Here is a 7,500-nt window from a genome sequence, read left to right on the forward strand (position 1 = left end):
GTTAACCAGGGTCCGTCGCGGCCCGGATTCGACCCCGCGACCCTAGAACTTCAAGTCCAGTGCTCTACCAACTGAGCTACCATGGCCCCCCAATCATAAACATACAATATAAGCAGAAATAAGAAGTATATCTCACGCGTTATAAAGTTCGATGTCTGGTGTCCAAATGCTTGCGGGATCGACTTTGATGGCCGAAGCTAAGCCGGATCGAAAAGCCAAACGCGGATCCTTCCACTGGAGCTTCAGATAGCCAACCGTTTCGAACAAGCCGGTCGACTGTTCCTGTGACACAAAAGCACACACACACACACACACACACACACACACACACACACACACACACACACACACACACATACACACACACACACACACACACGGACACACGCACACACACACACACGCACACACACACACACACACACACACACACACACACACACACACACACACACTCTCTCACACACATATATACACACACGCACACACACACACACACACACACACACACACACACACATACACACACCCACATACATACATACATACATACACAGAACACTGCTTTCATAGTCTGAACTGAACCCAACCCCATCCATAAATGGGTCGACCAAACTTATTATCAAAAACAATCCCACAAGCACAACGTTTCTGGCTTAGACGAGGCATGTTTGTTAACACAATGCATCGAAAATAACAGAAAGCATGAGAACGAGTAAAAACAAGAAATTCCTATGAGGTAGGAAAAACACCCCCGTCAAAGGGAAATAACCTTCTCAGTTGGTGGCAGTAACTGAGTGAGAATGGTTATTTCCCTTTGACCATGAAGATGTCCCTGTATAAGTCCTTGTATAATTTTAATCCACCAATAACTCCCTAACCGTGTGTTTGACTGGTCCCAATTTTTGTAAGGACCGTCTCAGGAATGTATAGAACCTGTTCACCAAGTTTGGTGACGATCGGTCCGTTCATTCTTGAGATCTATATGCGAACACAAACACACAAACAAACACACAAACACACAAACACCCAAACAAACACATCGAGCGAAACCTATACACACCCCTATACCGGGGGTGTAAAAACAATGCATATATGTGACCCTCCACCACGAAATGAGTCGCATGTCACCTCGCGCGGTTCTGCCCTAGGCTTAATATAAGTCCGGGGAGTGTCTGGTAACAGTGTGAGGGTCACCTTAGTCACAGGCTTATAACTCAAACAGTTTTTGCTCTTTTCTAAAACGGGTTTCCCCACCGGATAGAGCATAAAAAACTCTTTATGAAAATGTAAAAACATGAAAATCATGCAAAGGTGACATGCGACTCATTCCGTGGTATATTGCACAACAATCCGCTCGTACACGATTGTTTTCACGTAGCGCATTGACAGAGTACAAAAACAAAATTATGTCCATCATTTTTTTATTCAAACTTACACAGTGTACAGACCAAAAACAACATCAACAACATACAATGTTGACCGTTCTCTGTCTGAAAACGGCACTTTTTTGAGTACAGACACTGCTAACTACGCAGCTTTAACAGAAGATCGGCTGACAGTTGCAACTATGAACATAAAACAGTGAAACAATAACCTTGCAACACACAAACCTCCCGCAGAAGCAGTATAACATATATCATATTCTGCCTCGTTTGTAAAGCACATCGGTTCAGAAGTGAAAATAATGAGAAACGCAGCGGTTTGAAGAGTATAAGTAAGTAAATAAAAAGAACATGTTTTGGGGTGGGTTTTTTGGTCAAAGGGCCTGAGTTGGTAAATTGAAATAAAGTGTTTTTAGGGGCAAGGGCCTGAGTTAGTAAATATAAATAAAGTGTTTTTTGGAGACAAAAAGTCTGAGTTGGTAAATAGACAAAAAAGTGTTCTCTCGGGGCAAAAGGCCTGAGTTGGTAAATTAAAAGAAAGTGTTCTCTGATGGCAAAGGGCCTGAGTTAGTAAATAGTAAGAAAGTGTTCTCTGGGGGCAACAAAACTAAGCAAGTAAATGGAAAGAAAGTCTTCTCTCTTTTGCAGTATCTCCGCTGATACTTACGACTTTGCCGATGCTGATGAGGCTGTAACTGATATGGACCATTTCGAAGCTGGGTTGGGAGAGGGGAGGAAGAGATAGCAGACTCTCTGTTTCAGCGCACCCCGTGACACCGCTAGACGCGTGAAGATGTTCAAAATGATCGCTAGGCTAGATACTTACAACTTTGCCGATGCTGATGAGGCCGTAACTGATGTTGACAGACACGGGGGAACCACTCTCCGGACCGTCAGGACGCACGAGGGAGGACTGCTCATCAAGGATGCTCTCCAATATTGACATTCGCATGCTCGCTGTTGTTGTTGTGCTCAGGCTTGCGTGCCACAGCAACACTGCGCAACACACAGGGAGTGAGGCTTGGTGCTACACGTAGCGTACAGTGGGTGTTAGTTATCATATTCAGACCATTTAGGTCTGGTCAGGTTTTTTACACAGGATATGCCAAACATAGAAACAGCCTGGGTTCTCTCTGTGTTCAGTGTTCTTTTTTACTTTTTTTTAAATAAATTACTCCTTCGTAATTAATTCTTAATGTAATGCCAAAAACAAATAGACTGCCAACATTCCAAAATTCAGAATAAATAACAAGAATGGTAGGTAAATGGAACGTTTGTTATAGATAAAACAAAACGTTACATGTACTAGTACGTCGACCCAAAGAATTAAACAATTCATTTACCTCCCATTTTTGTGTTTTGATTTTTAATGTAATGCTGTTTTGCCAGACAGACACTCCTACCTTATAAAACAGAACACAAACACAATTCAGGGGTGACAGTGTGACAAGTGTGGTTAAACTCAACAATTCCCCTCGCCCCCACTTTTGGTAAGAAGAATATTAGTAGTACCAAATGTTTGAGCCTTTCTGAAATGTATCCTGCATTGATACATCTACAGGGTGACACGAAAAAAACAGATCCCACCAAAAGTTTAATATTTTCTGAAATAATCAGCCGATTCTTTTATTTTTTCAGGTGAGCCAAGCTGAAATGATGTTCTAACAGCCCACCAAGTTTGAGCTTCAAGATGTCATGGACAACGGAGCATAAGACATTTATAGTCGAGGCCTATTTTCGGTCGAATTCTATCCACGCTGCTCAACTGGAATTCAAAAGACAGTTTGGACGTAGAGACTTTCCTGTTAAATCAGTTATCTATGGATGGAGGGATAAGTTCAGAGACCATGGGACTGTCAATAACCTCAATAGTAAAAACCCTAACAGGGGATCCCACTCTGGTCGACCTAAATCAGCAAGGACACCGAGGAATATTGATTCAGTCAGAGAGTCTGTTGTGCGCAGCCCGAGCAAATCTGTTCGCCGGCGAAAATAGGCCTCGACTATAAATGTCTTATGCTCCGTTGTCCATGACATCTTGAAGCTCAAACTTGGTGGGCTGTTAGAACATCATTTCAGCTTGGCTCACCTGAAAAAATAAAAGAATCGGCTGATTATTTCAGAAAATATTAAACTTTTGGTGGGATCTGTTTTTTTCGTGTCACCCTGTACGTACGAAAACTATTAAGATCGTCCGTGATTGAACATTTAAAGAAAATTACAGAGTTGTGACAGCAAGTAATTAAGGGAACACATTGATTACTCATCTCTTGACTGCAACATTATTCGTCGAAACAACGTCTTTCGGGTATAGCACTGATAAAACAAGAAATTCCTCCGATAGGAAAAACACCCCCTATAAAGGGAAATAACCTTCTCAGTTGGTGGCAGTGAGAATGGTTATTTCCCTTTGACCAACGGGGGTGTGCCTCTATAAGTCGTTGTATAATTTTAATCCACCAATAACTCCCTAACCGTGTGTTTGACTGGTCCCAATTTTTGTAAGGACCGTCTCAGGAATGTATAGAACCTGTTCACCAAGTGACGATCGGTCCGTTCATTCTTGAGATCTATATGCGAACACAAACAAACACACACACAAACACATCGAGTGAAACCTATACACACCCCTATACCAGGGGTGTAAATAGGGTTGGGAAGCTTGACGCTATTGCTGCACAAGATATTTTGGGATAGCAATTAACCAAACTTTTGATGTTGCCACAAAATCATACCTATAGGACAAATGTCCTGAGCTCTTCGGCATCAATAGGACATTTGACTGCTTTCAGACATTTTAATAGGACATTATAATTTTGTGCAAAACACAAAATTATGATCACACACACACACACACATATCAATATATGCACGAACATTGTGTGCGTATATTGTTTTATTACTTTTGTTTCAAACAGGCCACACACAAAAAAGAAACAAACAAACTAAAAAGCAACCAAAAACTCAGCACTCTTACTTTGATTGGCACACAAACTGCATGATTTCCTGACAGAGCTTTTTCTTGACATATTCGACAAAACAGTTCAGGGCCTACCTATATAGATGTTCTCTTTGCTGTCAAATTCTAACCAACTAGTACTAAACAGCGGGGTCAGCCATGAATAGGCTAGTTAACCTTATTAAAAGACCGTCTGTGCGAATGACGGAATGTCCTGTTGTACCGACACGTACATCTTCAAGTCACGATTTACTTTCCGTGACAGTGGAGGTTTCAGCGGCGACACTGTCATTGGCGCTGTCATTTTCTGGAATTATGCTATTGCTAGCCGTGTTTTCCCATGTTCTTCTTGGCCCTAATGTAGCACACGATGCCGTTGAAACGCCAAACGTGTTCAGCTTTTTTGTTTGTTTGGCAGGCTTTAGCTTTTTTCGGTGGCATAATTCAGTGCCGTTCGCTTCAACTCTAACCGAAAGCAAATTAAAGCATACGCGAGCCTTGGTCAGTTGGAGTTGTCTCCCGTACTCCTAACTTTAGTGCTGTAGACGGATGTACGCAAACAGCTCATACCGCAAACGGTTCGTAACACGCTAGATCTGCACTGCACAACTTCAGTGCACCTGTACGCGAGAGCGCTTGGTCACTTTTTGAAGATTATTATCATGAAAGGAAAAGTATCAAATAACGCGCTGTCCGAAGGAATGGAGATCTTATCGGACAATGACCGCCGCTCAGTTGAAAACGATAGGAGATCTGACCGCCATGCGGCTAAGTGAATCGGACATTTGAGCCTTTGTCCGATGTCCGACGCCTAACGACATCCCTGCTTCTGGAGAAAACTCCCTCAGGGCAATCAGTATACCCCCCCCCCCCCCCAATAAACAATGCCCAACAAATAACAATATAAACACAAAATTGAAACCAAACACAAGTTAATTATAAAAGTCTTTACCGGTGCACACTGCCAGCAGTGGGAGGCTGAAATGGTTTATCATCGCCACAACAGTGAAAGCTGGCTCTCAAAACACCACACACTAATCTGTAAATGAATGAAAAACAAAGCAGTCATCATCATCATCATCATCATCATCATCATCATCATCATCATCGTCATCATCATCATCATCATCATCATCATCATCATCATCATCATCATCATCATCATCATCATCATCATCGTCATCGTCATCATCATCGTCATCGTCGTCATCGTCGTCATCGTCATCATCATCATCATCATCATCATCATCATCATCATCATCATCATCATCATCATCATCATCATCATCATCATCATCATCATCATCATCATCGACATCGTCCGCATCCTGATAATCATCGCTCCACGGCTATCGCCAGTTGTCTCTCTGACCGGACGCTAAATTCCTACGCGAATATATCAAAACAAGAACACAGAGTTATCTCCCATATGTTGTTCGCGAGCAGTGTTCGCGAGACGAAAATGATTGCAGATTGGCCGACTTCGACAGTGATTTCCGTTCTGTTCTTCACAGTTATGATAAAGACAATCGTTCTAAGGTCAAAACAAGTCGACATTTTGGGACTGCTGCCGGAAGGAGACCGTAATATATGGTTGCATCACTGTCAACTGGTTACAGAAAAAATCGTCTGCTCCAGCGAGCGCCGAAACCAAACGGTTGATTATCACATGACACTTTTTCCATATTTAGAGTTGTTTGCACAGTAAATTCAGCCGCGAAAAATAGCTCGCTTGAAACTGTCTTACATATCAAGTCCTTTGTAATTTAAAAATTACACAACACCATGAAAAATCATTATCGACGATCGCGAATCTGCTTATATCCATAACACATTACGAAAAGATCTAAACATGTAAAAAATCGATTTTCTCTCCAGACAAGGAAAACCAAGGCATCCTGTCAGGGATAGACTGAGACCCGAAGGGAAGTAACTCATTTTTGACCTGGGTTCAGGATGCGTCGTCCGATGAAGACCAGATAGATACAGGTTGCTGTTCACAAACGGACACAGAGACATCCTGCAATCTTTTCCTTTGAAAACTGATAACTCAAGGAGCGGGAAAATGCAGGAAGGATACCACCACCACCACCACCAACACCACCACCAACACCAACACAACAACAACAACAACAACAACAACAACAACAACAACAACAACAACCACAACAACAACAACAACAACAACAACAACAACAACAACAACAACAACAACAACAACAACAACAACAAAACACACAAACACAACCACAAACAAACAAAAACAACAACAACAACAACAACAACAACAACAACAACAACAACAACAACAACAACAACAATAAGAACAACAACAACAACAACAACAAAAACAACAAAAACAACAACAACAACAAAACACACACACAAAAAAAAACCAACAACAACAACAACAACAACAACAACAACAACAGTAGCAGCAGCAAGAACAACAAACCTTTCTTTTGAAGTCTCAATGCTTTTTTTCAGCCCCTTGGTCTGACGAAAAGCTGTAAAAGAACAGACACAAAGCTAAACACGGAAAAACTGGAAACACAAGAAGCATTTGTTAATTAACGTCGAGTGAAACCTCCATTTGAAGACTACCTCATTCCCCCGAATACTTTTGGACCTTGTTTTCCAGAATCTCCTCTTTATAAAGTCGGTATGTTCACCTATTCTTAGGTATTATCTTTTACTTAACATTCCTTTCGACACTTGCCATTTTCATACTTGAGGTCTTTTGTTTGTTTGTTCGTTCATGGGCTGAAACTCCCACGGCTTTTACGTGTATGGCCGTTTTTACCCCGCCATTTAGGCAGCCATACGCCGCTTTCGGAGGAAGCATGCTGGGTATTTTCGTGTTTCTATAACCCACCGAACTCTGACATGGATTACAGGATATTTTTCGTGCGCACTTGGTCTTGTGCTTGCGTGTACACACGGGGGTGTTCGGACACCGAGGAGAGTCTGCACACAAAGTTGACTCTGAGAAATAAATCTCTCGCCGAACGTGGGGACGAACTCACGCTGACAGCGGCCAACTGGATACAAATCCAGCGCGCTACCGACTGAGCTACATCCCCGCCCTATACTTGAGGTCGAACTCGACGCCAATTCAGCTATTTTTGTTGTACTTGTCTCATAAATATGTTTATC

The 7,500-nt window shown here is 42.1% G+C and overlaps 1 long non-coding RNA gene across 1 annotated transcript in view; it reads right to left on the bottom strand.

Annotated features, from left to right (window-relative positions):
- Positions 1 to 141: 141 nt before the first annotated feature.
- LOC138957066 (uncharacterized) overlaps positions 142 to 7,500 on the bottom strand; it is a 7,992-nt gene continuing 633 nt past the window's right edge. Inside the window, exons 2-5 of the long non-coding RNA XR_011452916.1 lie at positions 6,800 to 6,851; positions 5,297 to 5,383; positions 2,212 to 2,381; positions 142 to 282 (exon numbers count right to left, since the gene is read on the bottom strand). This is a non-coding gene — a long non-coding RNA (uncharacterized lncRNA). The remainder of the gene's footprint in view (positions 283 to 2,211; positions 2,382 to 5,296; positions 5,384 to 6,799; positions 6,852 to 7,500) is intronic.

The sequence above is a fragment of the Littorina saxatilis genome, unplaced genomic scaffold (genome assembly GCF_037325665.1).
Source record: "Littorina saxatilis isolate snail1 unplaced genomic scaffold, US_GU_Lsax_2.0 scaffold_588, whole genome shotgun sequence".
Taxonomy (NCBI): Eukaryota; Metazoa; Mollusca; class Gastropoda; order Littorinimorpha; family Littorinidae; genus Littorina; species Littorina saxatilis.